Here is a 14,000-nt window from a genome sequence, read left to right as displayed (position 1 = left end):
CTTAAGCCTCCAATCCGGTCTGATAACCTAGTCGACCAGGTAAGCTCCCAGGTAAGTGGAGGGGTCACGATGCGTATAGCAAAGTCCCTACTTAAAAACCACTTTTCTCGAACAGAAACTGTCTCCCTTTAATCACTTAGAGGGACAAAGCTTGCCTAGACATCGACCGGGGTCATAGAGCGAAATTGGTGCAACTTTCAGTGGTCTCCGTCCTATTGAGCTCGATTATCCTTAGGGGCCAACGTCTAGTTGATTTTAATTAGGCTTAGGAAATTTATGCACTTGGATGATTTTTGGGCTAAGACGAGTGATGAAATCCCGACCTTATCTTGTTAATGGGTTCAGCCCTTAGATTATTTTATGCAAATGCTTTATACTATATGCAACAATCAAGAAGATTTTTAACATTTTATGTCATGACATTAAATTGCATTTGAATAGTTGATCAAGCAAACTAGCTAAATTTTTTTTTTTCTTTTTATTTATTTATTATTTTTATTATTTTATTATTTTAATTAATAATAATTTTTTAATTTTTTAAACAAGAGTAAAATTCTAATCTAGGAAAAATAGGACTAGTATGAGCAAAACAGGAAAATTAATTTAAATACTCACGGCCGGAGTTCGTTCACTCCGGGAATCCAAAAATGTGATCTTGATCTTCCTCGTTACTGGTCCTGCTTGTGTCGCCCTTGAATCTGAAAAGATTTGAAATTTCCGCTGTGTTAAAAATAAAGAAAAAATTGAAGAACTAGAAATAAAGAGTTGAAATTTGCAGCCTTTTCTCGTTCGCACGTTGCAAATCCCCGGCAACGGCGCCAAAAACTTGCTACGCTTTTAATCTTGCTCTTTTAAAAAGGAAAATTAAACGTAGGATACCCCAAGTATGGGTGTAGCAAAGTAATATTCTCGGTGAGTCCGAGATCGAATCCACAGGGATTTGACAGTGAACAAAAACTAAAGGCTAAATAATATTCGGATTGACAAAATATAACTAAGGCATCAGGATTCAGCCTAGCACTTCATCATGCTTTTCTTAAAATCATCTATTATCTCAGTTAAATAGATTTAGTTTTATGGGCAGCATTACAGTAATTCTATTTTAAACTACAGGGATTTCTAAGCATCTGTTATACCCGGGGAAATAACAAATCAAAGAAAATATATAAGTTTGAAATAATTTCTATAAATTTTCTGCACCATAAATTAAATCAAAAACATTAAAATCCCATTGATGATTAAATGAAATACATGAAGAAAATGCTAGGCTTTTCCTTAGCCTTAGCTAAAGATATTTAGCTATCCATATGAGATGCAAGCAATTTTATAAAAAGGATTAGTATATAGTAAATAAAATAAACATAAATCCCTTTTTTTTTCTTTCTCCTCTTAAGAAAAACAGGGTGCTCTGTTTTCTTTCTTTGGGTTTTCTCCTCCCGTTGCTTCTCCTCCTTCTCTTGTTCGGCTGAGAGGTAGATCGGAAGAGGGAGCTTCCTGGTTCCCTTGGCCTCTAGCTGTCCTCTTCTCCTCTCTCCCGTCGCTGCCTAGATTGGAAGAGGAAGTGCTCCGGATGGCTTCCCCTTAGATCCGTCGGCTGCTAACCTCTCTTCTTCCGTCAGCTCTTCTCCTCTTCTTCTGTCGGCTGGTTCTGCCTCCACCGGATGGCTCCTCCGTTACTAATGCAAGATCAATCCCCTTTTATAGACACCTTTACTGGATGGAGAAGCTGGAACGCTGCTGGGATGACCCGAATGGATGGGGAGCGTTGAACATGGAAGCGACACAGGCAGATGGCTTGCGGACGGATTGGTTTTGAATGCTTGGGACTCTTCGGCGTTGGGAGGTTGATCATTGAAGAAGTTTGAGCTGCAGTCATTGATGTTGGATTTGTGGATGAGCTGAGAAGAAACGGGGGAGACGGAAGGACTCTGATGAATGCTGGGACGTTGCAGAAGTTTGGGAAGCTCCAGATGTTGACGTTGGGAAGTTAAGAAGACTCATGGAAAAGAAGTGGAGAACTCGGCTTGGGATTCTTCTCCTCCCGATGGCTGTTGGCCTCCTCCTCTTCCGTCGCACGCTGCACGCTTGGATGAAGTTGAATCGACTTTGGGAGATCGCAAAAGCTGGAATGCAAACGGTTTGGCTTCTTCCCTTTGCTGCCGTTGATGTTTTGAGTATAGATGAATGATGGGAAGAAAGGAATGCAGCTGAATATTCTTGAAACAGGGGAATCCGAAACCATGAATGAGATGTGGCTTGAATTGAAGAGCCGGTTTGACTTAGGTCCCTTGGGTTTGATTTAGGTCCCATGGAGGAGATACCATGATGCTTGGAAAGCCACATGGACGGTTCTGATGATGCTAAGAAGCTCCACGATGCGGGCATTTGTGCTAGCTAAACATGTGGTTACAGTGATATGGATTGCATACGGATGACGGGCGACGTGAGGCTCAGATGAGACGCTAAGAATTGTTGAGCTCGAACTACCGGGCATTGGGCTAAAATCCAGCATTATAGGATCTTTTGAATTACATGCACTCAGACACAGATAAAGCATTAATTAATTATTTTATTAATAAGATCAGCTATAATATTAATTATGATAGTATGAAAATTATACTTTTTGTACTCTCATCAGTGGCAAACCAGGAAGATCTTCTGAAAAACATCAGGGTGTTCATTCATTACTGGATATCCTCTAATTTGGTCTCCTTTCAGGTATCCATTACACAGGCTAAATAAGTCTTATACTCTTTTCTAATGCCTTCCTAGCTTTCAGGGCAGAAATTAATGTTATGATGAATTACATTACACGGGTGCATTGCTTTGAAAGAAGAACCCTGGTTCTTCAGGTATCTAGATTATCACTCTTTTATTGTAGCAGTCAATATGAGTGTGGTACTGAGACCTCCAAGCTATTCCCAAAATGATGTCAAAATCTTGCATGTCAAGTTATATAAGATTTGTCACTAACTCTCCTACCCCTATTTGAATTATGCAATTCTTGCACTAATGTCAACAATTACTGTTTCTATAGGGGTGTAGGAACACACAATGATTCTCTAGTTCCTCAAGTATGCAGTGTAGTTATCTAGATAAAACTAACTGAAATAAAGGAATGCGTAGTGCCAGAATCGAACAAATAGAGGGATCAATCAAGCTGAACTAGTAAGTAATACCTGTTACCACCCGGTCATTGCACTAGCATCTTGGTAGGTCAGTGTAGAAACTCGAGCATTACCTCTTGGCCTCTGGTCACCAGGTACAGGAGGTCTGAGCTCATTCCTCCTCTTGTATGGGCAATCACGTGCCAGGTGTCCAGTCCGCCCACAACTATAACATGGCCCTCGCTCTTCTCATATAGGGCCCACTATGGGATCTGCTAGAGTAAGTGCGGGCTCTGGGATCTGCTATGGTGATATTGATGATTTCCACTATGGGATCTGCTAGAGTAATTGCGGACCCTGGGCTTCTCTTGAATTGGAGTGCCCCTGAAATCCCATGGCCTGCCACTCTGACTTCTATCTGATCTGGATCTCATCAGGTCAGCCCTTTCTCTATCAGATCTTTTCAATTCAGCCTCTACTCTCAAGGCTCTGTCCAAAATATCCATATAGCTGGTAATTAACTGTGAAGATGTCCGGGACCTAATCTCATGTCTAAGCCCTTGTTCGAACCGGTTGGCTCTACTCATATCATCCTCCATGAACTGGGGGCAGAATCGACCCAGCTCATCGAACTTATTGACATAATCCCAAGACAGTCATATGCTCAGACTGACGGGTCAGCGATAAAAACTCATTTGCTTCATTTGCCTAACTGAGTCCGAAAAGTACTTAGCATAAAATACTCTCTTAAAATCCCCCCAGGCCACCCCATTGACCTCATATGCTGTCTCCATAGCAGTCCACCAAGAAGTCAGCACTCCCCCTTAGCATGGAGATAGCTAGTTTGACTTTTAGCCTCCTCGGGAAATTGAAGTAACTCATACATTTTCTCCAGTTCCCGGATCCAGGCCTCAGCTCATCATGGGATCGGACCCACCATTAAACATCGGTGGATTCAGCCTACGGAACCTCTCGTAATAGGATTCTATCGGCTGTACAGGTTGGGCAGCTAACTGCATCTGCTGCTGTTGCTCAAGCCAGTTGTGCTATTAACTGGTACACTCCTGCTAAATCTGCCTGGGTTGCTATGGAGTTGTGGAGTAGTTTGTGAAATTGATTGGCTATCAGGGTCCGGAGAAGGTGCCCTTATTTCTCTTTCATCCTCCATGTTGCTTACGGCTACCTAGCAGTCAAGAATTTATGATGAGTTTACATAAATTATCTCTTAACATAGTAAAATAGCAAAAACCATCAAAGAGATCACATAGTCATATCATAATTAATCTGAGAATCTACAATATTCACCTTCTCTTATTAACACAAATCTTCATTATTGAAAAATCTAGTCTCCCATCACAGTCAATATTTTTTGACCAATTTAATTGATTCGATCCAACTATACTTTCGCTACACAACTCTGATCAATATCCTCCGAATTTATTAATTGACTTTCTGTCAAAATATAAATCTTGATTGTAAACTGAATGATATACAATTTTGTCTCAAGTAGAGCCAAAAAGAACTCTTAAGTCTCATCTCCAAATATATTTTACAGAATTGTATATGACTCATAAAATAACATATAGAAAAACCTTAAGCTCCATAGTATAATCCTATACTTAATCCTGACTCACCCTATTGCTCTGACAGGACTCTTCTTAACCTTTGCTCTGATACCACTTCTTGTCACGACCCCCGCCCCGTTTCCGGCGGGCCGCTGCGACGGTCCTAGGGTGCGGGTAGGCATAAGGCCACCAGCCACCACGTAGAACCCTACTACCTATCAATCATCAATAAATTCTGAAAAATTTTGGCATGATGCATGCACAAAATGATCACCTTTCCTATGGTAACCTGTCAGGATTATCTCATTACATACAACAACACTACCTGTCAGAGCAGCAATCACATAACCTGTCACATAATGAACCTGGACAATATATATCAATACATCATCGCAGGCATATAACTCATCTGTATAAAAATCTGGTTCCCATTCCATCCATGGTCAAACCCATATCCACAACAGGATCTATGACTGTAACTACACACTATATATAACAGGAAGGTTTATAATACACCAAAAGGGGTATAAACCTCTATCTACATTATACTATACTATGGAGCGGCACAGCTAGCAGGCAACCACTAATCCTGCTCCTCTCTATGCAATACCTGCCCTGCAATCAAAAATATCAAACTGGAGAGTGAGTATATAAATACTCAGTGAGTGGAGTAGAGAGTACTATGCACATGAGACAAGATATAATCATGGCTTGAGGTGAAATCTCAAGAGCATATGAGCAGTCGTCAAGAACAGGGTACACATAACTCAACATAAGAAATAAGGAGTAAATCATCACAATCCCAATCAACTCATCTGGAGCATATATAGAATAATCAAATAAGTATGTATGATAACGTGAATATGCTCAATAGGTCATAGTACTGAATCATATAAATCAGGTGTCAATAGGCTGAATCATCAACAAGACAGCTATCGGGAGATGGATTTTACATCCCAGGCGAACCAGCAACAACTCCCTACTGTTACATGCATATGCAGGATAAGACACCATATCGATAATGTAAATGCTAGATAGCTGTTGGGAGGTGGGTTTTACGCCCCAGACGAACCAGCAACAACTCCCCACTGTCACATGCATATGCAGGATAAGACACCATACTGATAATGTAGATGCCGGCCAGTATCCAGAACAGAAATCCATCTCACATCTATATACTAAAACGGCACCTCGCGGGAATTCTATATCCGCGGAAAGCCATACTGCACCTCGCGGGGTCTTACTATGCTCGGCGGCAAGCAGAATATAAGTCGTAGGACTGGCCAATCCTACGCCTAGGGCCGTGTCCTCCCTAGGAAGGGACTGGGCTCCGCCCACCCAGAAGGCTACTATGTGCACAAAGGCCGATGTTCAACCCCATCGACTATAGGTGTCCTGCAGATACTGCCAAGCCATGCATAAATGCCATAATGCACCCTCCCAATACTCTACTAAAAAGGAGCATAATTAAGACTACCACTCACTCGACTCCGACCCAATCATAAACTAACATCAGAGTTGGGAGTGAGGGGTCAAGGGTGTGCAATGCAACTCAATATACCACTGAAATGGGCTCTACAAATCTTTGAAATAGAGAAAATGAAATCAATTTACAAAAGAAGTCATTTCACAATTTAGATCTAATTTAATTACTCATAAAGGAGTATAATCAAGGCTACCACTTACAAGTCTTTGAAATAGAGGAAATGAATCAATTTACAAAAGAAATCATTTCACAATTCAGATCCAATTTAACTACTCATAAAGAGTATAATCAAGGCTACCACTCACAAGTCTTTGAAATAGAGGAAATGAAATCAATTTACAAAAGAAATCATTTCACAATTCAGATCCAATTTAATTACTCATAAAGGAGTATAATCAAGGCTACCACTTACAAGTCTTTGAAATAGAGAAAATGAAATCAATTTACAAAAGAAATCATTTCACAATTCAGATCCAATTTAACTACTCATAAAAGAGTATAATCAAGGCTACCACTCACAAGTCTTTGAAATAGAGAAATGAAATCAATTTACAAAAGAAATTATTTCACAATTCAGATCCAATTTAACTACTCATAAAAGAGTATAATCAAGGCTACCACTCACAAGTCTTTGAAATAGAGGAAATGAAATCAATTTACAAAAGAAATCATTTCACAATTCAGATCTAATTTAACTACTCATAAAGAGTATAATCAAGGCTACCACTCACAAGTCTTTGAAATAGAGGAAATGAAATCAATTTACAAAAGAAATCATTTCACAATTCAGATCCAATATGATTATTCATCAACCCCTCGTAATTCCTCTCAATGTTTCCTCAAATGCATGTACAGGAATAATCAAGCATAGAGAATCAAGATTATAGAGGAATCTACTACAATATCAATCAGTATGCTCAAGTGGAATCAATTCACACCTGGCGACATTCATGAAAATGAATTAAGGATGCTCATGGTGCAAAGTACATGACTCCCACTCACCTGTCAATCTGGCACAGCCCTGATACGCCTCCAAAAATCTACAGCTGGCAGTGGGGAACTTCTTCCTCTTGTTCCCTAGCTCCTTGCTCAACTGATACATGCATTTACAATACATTTAGGTTTGTATCAAGAGCCATAATCTACGTGCCAATTATAATATAGGGAACTTTAATTGATTTAACTCCTCCGTTCCCCTAAATCCTTTCCTTTTTTCTTTTATCCATATTAATTAATCCTCAATTTACATGAATCATGATGTAAGAATATCCCACACACACCTTGGACCAATACGTTAGGATCAAGGTGTGCGAAAGGATCGAATCCCTTCTAATCCAAAATTTTACTAAATCTTGGGTTGACCCCAACTTTGAGAGTCGACCCTCCCCGCTTGGATCGATCCCAGCTTACCCTGAGTCGACCCCAAGCACTGAGCCGAAAATCTCCATTCTCTGGGATTTTCTGAGAGAGTCGTGTTAGATGTATGCCCTAGAAGCCAATTTGGCTGACACATTGTTGATTCTAGGGACATAATTTTGTACTTGACTATTTATTATTGAATAAATAAAAGGCATCTTTTCATTCATATTGTTTATGTGTCTATGAATCGTCCAAGAAATTAATAAGATGATGATACATATTCTCAAGAGTTGAGAATTTGAGCCATGTATCATTGGTGATTAATTTCTAAATGCTCCTGATCAATGGATCATCACGAGGACGGTGATCGATCCGATCAGTGCATAGATCACTTTCCTTCTGGATGGACGAGACTTGAGTCCACAGTGTAGGGACACTGAAGTGATAGTGCAGGTGCTTGTTAGAGAACAAGGGTACTGAGCGTGACCAAGACAAGAAGTCACTTGGATGTCTATCCACTCGTCAGTGACTTGCTTGATGTTGCAGTAGTGTGACTGGTCCTTTGACCTGCGGTGCTTCGGCTACTCACAGTGAGGTTATTGTAGTTTGACTGCACACATACATGGTCTCTAGCCATATGGGTCCATGCAGTGTAGATTGGCTGCAGTAAGTTCACTGTAGGAGTAGGGTATGCACCTATAAGGAATCTATCGACCTTGATAGAAGAGGAGTGATCCCATGTGATTTGTTAGACTGAGTTCTAAGACCTTGGCCAGGGCAGTAATATAAAGTGGAAAAAGAGTTTTCCACTATCGAACTCAAGTCGAATAAATCTTGACATATGACAGACGATGGGGTTTGACGAGTTGTCCATGACCTCCGTCCTGTAGGGATCCACGATAGTAGGACTGTATCACATGTTAACTGCACCTAGAGGTTCATCATTCCATTCTGCTGGGTAGCCACTACATGCTGCTAGGTGTCACTGGTGGATGGTGGGACTCGTAGGGATTATCTTGATGATCGATAAACTCTAATGAGTTGAGTTGGAATCGTTCCAACCCATTGAAAGGAGTTTTCAATGATATAGTGATAGAGATCACAATATATCTCACTACCAGTCAGAATAGAACCTATGGGGTCACACACACTAGAAGTATTGACCGATCCGATGGTTGAAATCGTGATTAGGAATCACAAAGAAATCAATTTGATTGATAGAAGTTGAAGAAGTGAACAAAGGGAATTAATTAATTAGACTTAAACACAAATCCTACTTCGGGTAGGATTCCTAGAGTCCTAATTGGATTAGGGCTGGGAATCCTAGTTGGAGTAGGACTGGAATTCCTACTTAGAATAGGATTCTTACAATCCTAATGAGATTAGGAATTTTGAATTTTGAATTGGATTCCTACTTGGAGTAGGATTCCTAGAAATCCTAATTGGATTAGGACTTCGGATTCAAATAAGAGTCCTAATTGGATTAGGACTAAAATTAAATACATCCTAATTAGATTAGGATTCTTTAAGTCTAAATTAATTATTAATCTAATGAATCAACATGACTCCTAATAGGATTAGGATTGAAGAGTTCAATTGAGTCATGATTCATTCAAGTCCTAATTGGATTAGGACTAGCGTAGATTGAACCAAATTTGGCTAATCCTAATTGGATTGGGATTAAACCATGAGAGAGGCACCTAATCCTCTTTGGAAGAGGATTAGGTTAACCAAGTAAGAGGGACATCAGCCCCTCTCACTTGGCTAGGGCGACATGAAGAAGCTAGGGCCGGCGCCCCCCCTTCTTAGGCAAGTTGTCATTGGAACTCCTAAAAGTTAGGAGCTCCAATCCCTTTATAAGGAGGACTAGGGGCCGGCGCCCTAAAAAATTGAATCCTCTTCTCCTTGCTGCCGCCACCCTCTCCCAACTCCCTGGTTCAGCCGCCAACAAGAAGGAAAAAGAAGAGAGCCTTGTCCGCCTCCTCTTCCTCCAATCCTTCTTCCAACGCGGGGAAAAGAAAGAAGGCTGCAGAAGCTGTGTTCTTCTTCCTTGAGTTCCTTCTTCCTCTTCCTCCTCTCAAGCACAATCAAGGGTTGATTGAAAGAGAGGAGATCAGCCATCAAAAGAAGTCTTTGCAAGGGAGCTAGCACCCCGGGAAGACAAGAAAGCTTTGATCGGTTCTCTACTTCGTGTGGATACCCGTAGAAGCCGGACGTTTGAACGGCTTCAAACGAACCCGCTTCCAAAACCACGAATTCAGATTTGCGGTGATCATCTACCCGCGCAAGGTGAAGATTTGATCTTCCTATTAGTTTTAGAAGTTTTTATTCTTACCTAATTACGAAAGGTCTCGAAACAACGTTCATGCGATGAACATCGAACTCGTGCATGCCGATTCCGCTGCCATCTGAAAAATTTTTGAAATATCAGCGGCATGGGCGGGTTCCCAACAGTGGTATCAGAGCCTAGGCTTCGTAGATTAAGGTAAGAATTAAATATCTAAAGGCTTATTAGATCTGAAAATTGAATGATCATGCATGCTGAAAAATTCTGCATGCAGATTTTTCAGGGGTGCTAATTTTTTGCATGCTGATTTTTATGTGATAAAAAGATGATTCTAATTGCATTGTTAATGGGATTACAAAGTTTAGAATCATGATTAGCATGATCAGCGACCTATGTCATGATATAATCAGTTAGTTTTCAGATCTGAAAATTATAATTGTTGCATACGGTGATGATCATAGGATTCAACCCCTTTTGGTATCAAATGTAATGACCTGCGATGTGATCTGCGATGTCATGTAATTTTTCAGATGCTTGCATGCATCTTATTTGATGTTTTGAGAGGCCTGCGTGCCTCCTAAAAGGAGATGTAATTTATTTTTATTTTATTTTACATCTGGTTGTATTTCTGTGATGTGATGTACATCAACGATCAAGTTGAAGCAAAGGCATGAGATGAAAGGTGATCCAAGCGGTTGATGGCGATGGGATCAAGGGTTGATCAAGGATCGAATCAAGGAGGCTTGGAACCAATTCAAGAGTTGAAGACCACTTGATCGATTGATATGCATGTGCTTGTAATACGACCTAATTAGAATCCATGATCATCACCTAGTTAAAGTTTAGCTTTAATTTGATGCTGCGATTATAACTGCCTGTGATGTGCCGTTTGCATGTGATGTAAATGCGAGTCGGGTAGATAGGTTTACATGTGATGTAGCAAACCCAATTGAGACCTAAATCAAAACCTCCTCAATCAAGTCGAGAGTGAACCGACATGAGCAAGTCATATTAGATTAATTGATCTAATTGGTGTCTAGAAAAGCATGAAAGGTGGTTACTTAATTAGAACCTTACTCTCTGAGTAAGGGGAGCCTCCCACCTGCTTACCTGGCCAATTGTTCGATTACCTCTTATGAAGGGCTCAAGTTGTAAACACTAAGACCTGATTAACCAATATTAAGTCAATAGGTCTTCCACTGTAGTAGAGCTGCTAAGGCCTTTCTGATGTTGATTTGTCTCGGCTGGACACAGTGGTCAAGTTGCATCGGGGGGCTGGACCTCTCTATAGACATGAGATGTTGTAGGGTAAAGGTGGGGTTGGGCACCAATAACTGTTAGGTGAGGACCCAATGACGACTTTATTCCTACGGTTATACGGTGGGTCTGACTTAACTAAGAAATGGGACCAATAACTGTTAGGTGAGGTCTTCATGGCTTAGAGACCAAGTTACACTGCAACATGCTTGAGAAGCATTGTACAAGAGTTGTACACTCATCCATCTATGTGTCACCAATAACTGTTAGGTGAGGTGGCATGTAAATTGGTGGGACCGCAGTACCCACTAGAAACCCTAGTCGTGTGGGATTTCCGTTTTCCTACCAGGAGAGTGTGAGGAATTCGAGAAAATAGTGGGAGTTACATTTGTTCTAAAAGACCTTAGAACAGATTAGGATCAAGTACAAAAGTCTAACTAGAATCTTTACTCTCTGCAGATACAATGTCAGCTTCAAACCCTTTGACCCGTATTCTTGAGACCAACCGACTGACCGGAACCAATTACAAGGACTGGCTTAGAAATCTCAAAATTATTTTGGACTGTGAGAAAATAGGCTATATACTCGATTCTGATATCCCCACACTACCAGCACGTCCTACTGATGTTCAGCGTGAGATGCATAAAAAGTGGTTGGATGATGACATTAGAGTAAAATGCTATATGATGGCATCTATGTCTAATGAACTCCAATGCCAGCATGAAAATATAAAGACTGCTAGGGACATATTGGCACACCTGCAAGAGTTGTATGGTGAGCAGAGTCGCACGGCTCGTTTTGAAGTGTCCAAGAGGCTTTTCAAAGCGAAGATGCGCGAAGGGCAGTCTGTCCATGATCACGGTCTGACCATGATCAAGGACCTAGAGGAGCTTGAGAAGCTCGGTATGGACATGCACAAGGAATTACAAGTGGATTTGATCCTACAGTCACTTCCTGATTCATTTGGTCAGTTTATAGTAACCTACCACATGAATAAGATTGAATGCACTAAGACTGAACTCATAAACATGTTGGTAACTGCTGAGGGAGCCTTGAAAGGTTCAAGGGGCAATGTCTTTGCTGCTGAGTTGACTTCTGGTTCCAAGAGAAAGTCTACTTGGAAGAAAAAGAAGCCTGCTAAGAAGCAGAAGAAAGACAAGAAGCCCAAGAAGGAAGTTCAAAAGAAAAAGGCTAACGACAAAGGAAAATGTTTCCACTGCAATGTCGAAGGCCACTGGAAGAGAAACTGTCCTTCATACCTCGAGAGCCTGAAGAACAAGAAAGGTGACATACCTTCAGAAGGTATAGACTTGCTCATATTTGAAACTAATCTAACGGTTTCTTCTACTTCTAGTTGGGTTATAGATTCTGGTTCTAGTGCTCATTTGTGCACTACCATGCAGGGTCTAAAGGAAAGTAGAAGGCTGGCGGAAGGTGCGGTAACCCTTCGGGTTGGCAACGGGGCAAAAGTTGCTGCTGTGGCTGTGGGCACCTACCATCTGCGACTACCGTCTGGATTTAGTTTAATACTTAGAGACTGCTATTATGTACCTGCTGCTAGCAGAAATTTGATTTCTGTCTCTTGTCTAGCACAGGAAGGTCATGTTTTTACATTTGACAAAGACTGCTGTTCTATTTATTTGAGAAATAAAATAGTCGCACGTGGTTTCATGATTGACAGTCTCTATCATTTACATATGGATGCATCTGTGAATGTTACCGAGCAAGATGTGAGTGCCAAAGGATCCAAAAGATCCAGAGATGAGATAAACCAAAGATATTTGTGGCACCTAAGACTTGGCCATATTAGAGAGGATAGGATGAACAAAATGGATAAAGATGGGCTTCTCGGCTCATTGACTTCCGAGTCATATCCAGTTTGCGAGTCCTGTCTTCAAGGAAAAATGGCTAGACTGCCCTTTGTAGGACATGGGGAGAGGACCACTGAAATACTTACCCTAGTACATACAGATGTATGTGGCCCATTCGATGTGCTAGCCAGGGGACGTTATTCTTACTTCATTACCTTTACCGATGATTATTCACGGTATGGGTATGTGTATCTTATGAGACACAAGTCTGAATCCTTTGAAAAGTTCAAAGAGTTCAAGAATGAAGTAGAAAAACAAACTGGAAAACCTCTTAAGGCTCTTCGATCAGATCGAGGAGGAGAATACCTTAGTGGAGAATTCCGGGACTATCTCAAAGAAAACGGCATAGTCTCACAATGGACACCTCCGGGTACACCTCAACTCAACGGGGTGTCAGAGAGGAGGAATCGGACCCTATTGGATATGGTCAGGTCCATGATGAGCTTCACTGATTTACCTATGTTCCTTTGGGGAGATGCCTTACTCACAGCGATTTATTTATTGAATAGAGTTTCCTCTAAATCCGTTCCTACCACACCGTATGAGATATGGCATGGTAAGAAACCAAGTCTGGGTCATCTCAAGATTTGGGGATGTCCGGCCCACGTCAAGAGACTACATGCGGACAAGTTAGAGGCTAGGACCATAAGTGCTCGTTTTATAGGATATCCTAAAGAGTCATTAGGATACAATTTTTACGTCTCAGAGGATCACAATGTGTTTGTGAGCCGTCATGCCATCTTCTTGGAAAATCAGTTTATCCTTGATAGAGGCAGTGGGAGGAAAATTGAGCTTGAAGAGAAAGTCTCTGAAAAGCAACGAGTCATGGATCCTATTGAACCCATTCATACAGAGCCAGTACACGATGTCCCTCGACCACCTCGTAGATCTAGTAGGGTCTCCCATCCTCCCGATAGATACTTAGGTATACTAGAAGAGGATACCGAGGAAATGTTCCTGGTGGGAGATAGGGATCACATACAGGATCCCAAAACCTACAACGAGGCGATATCTGATATCGATTCCGAGAAATGGCTGGAAGCTATGAAGTCAGAGATAGACTCCATG

Source organism: Phoenix dactylifera, chromosome 14 (assembly GCF_009389715.1).
Source record: "Phoenix dactylifera cultivar Barhee BC4 chromosome 14, palm_55x_up_171113_PBpolish2nd_filt_p, whole genome shotgun sequence".
Lineage (NCBI taxonomy): Eukaryota > Viridiplantae > Streptophyta > Magnoliopsida > Arecales > Arecaceae > Phoenix > Phoenix dactylifera.
This window is presented reverse-complemented; position numbering follows the sequence as displayed.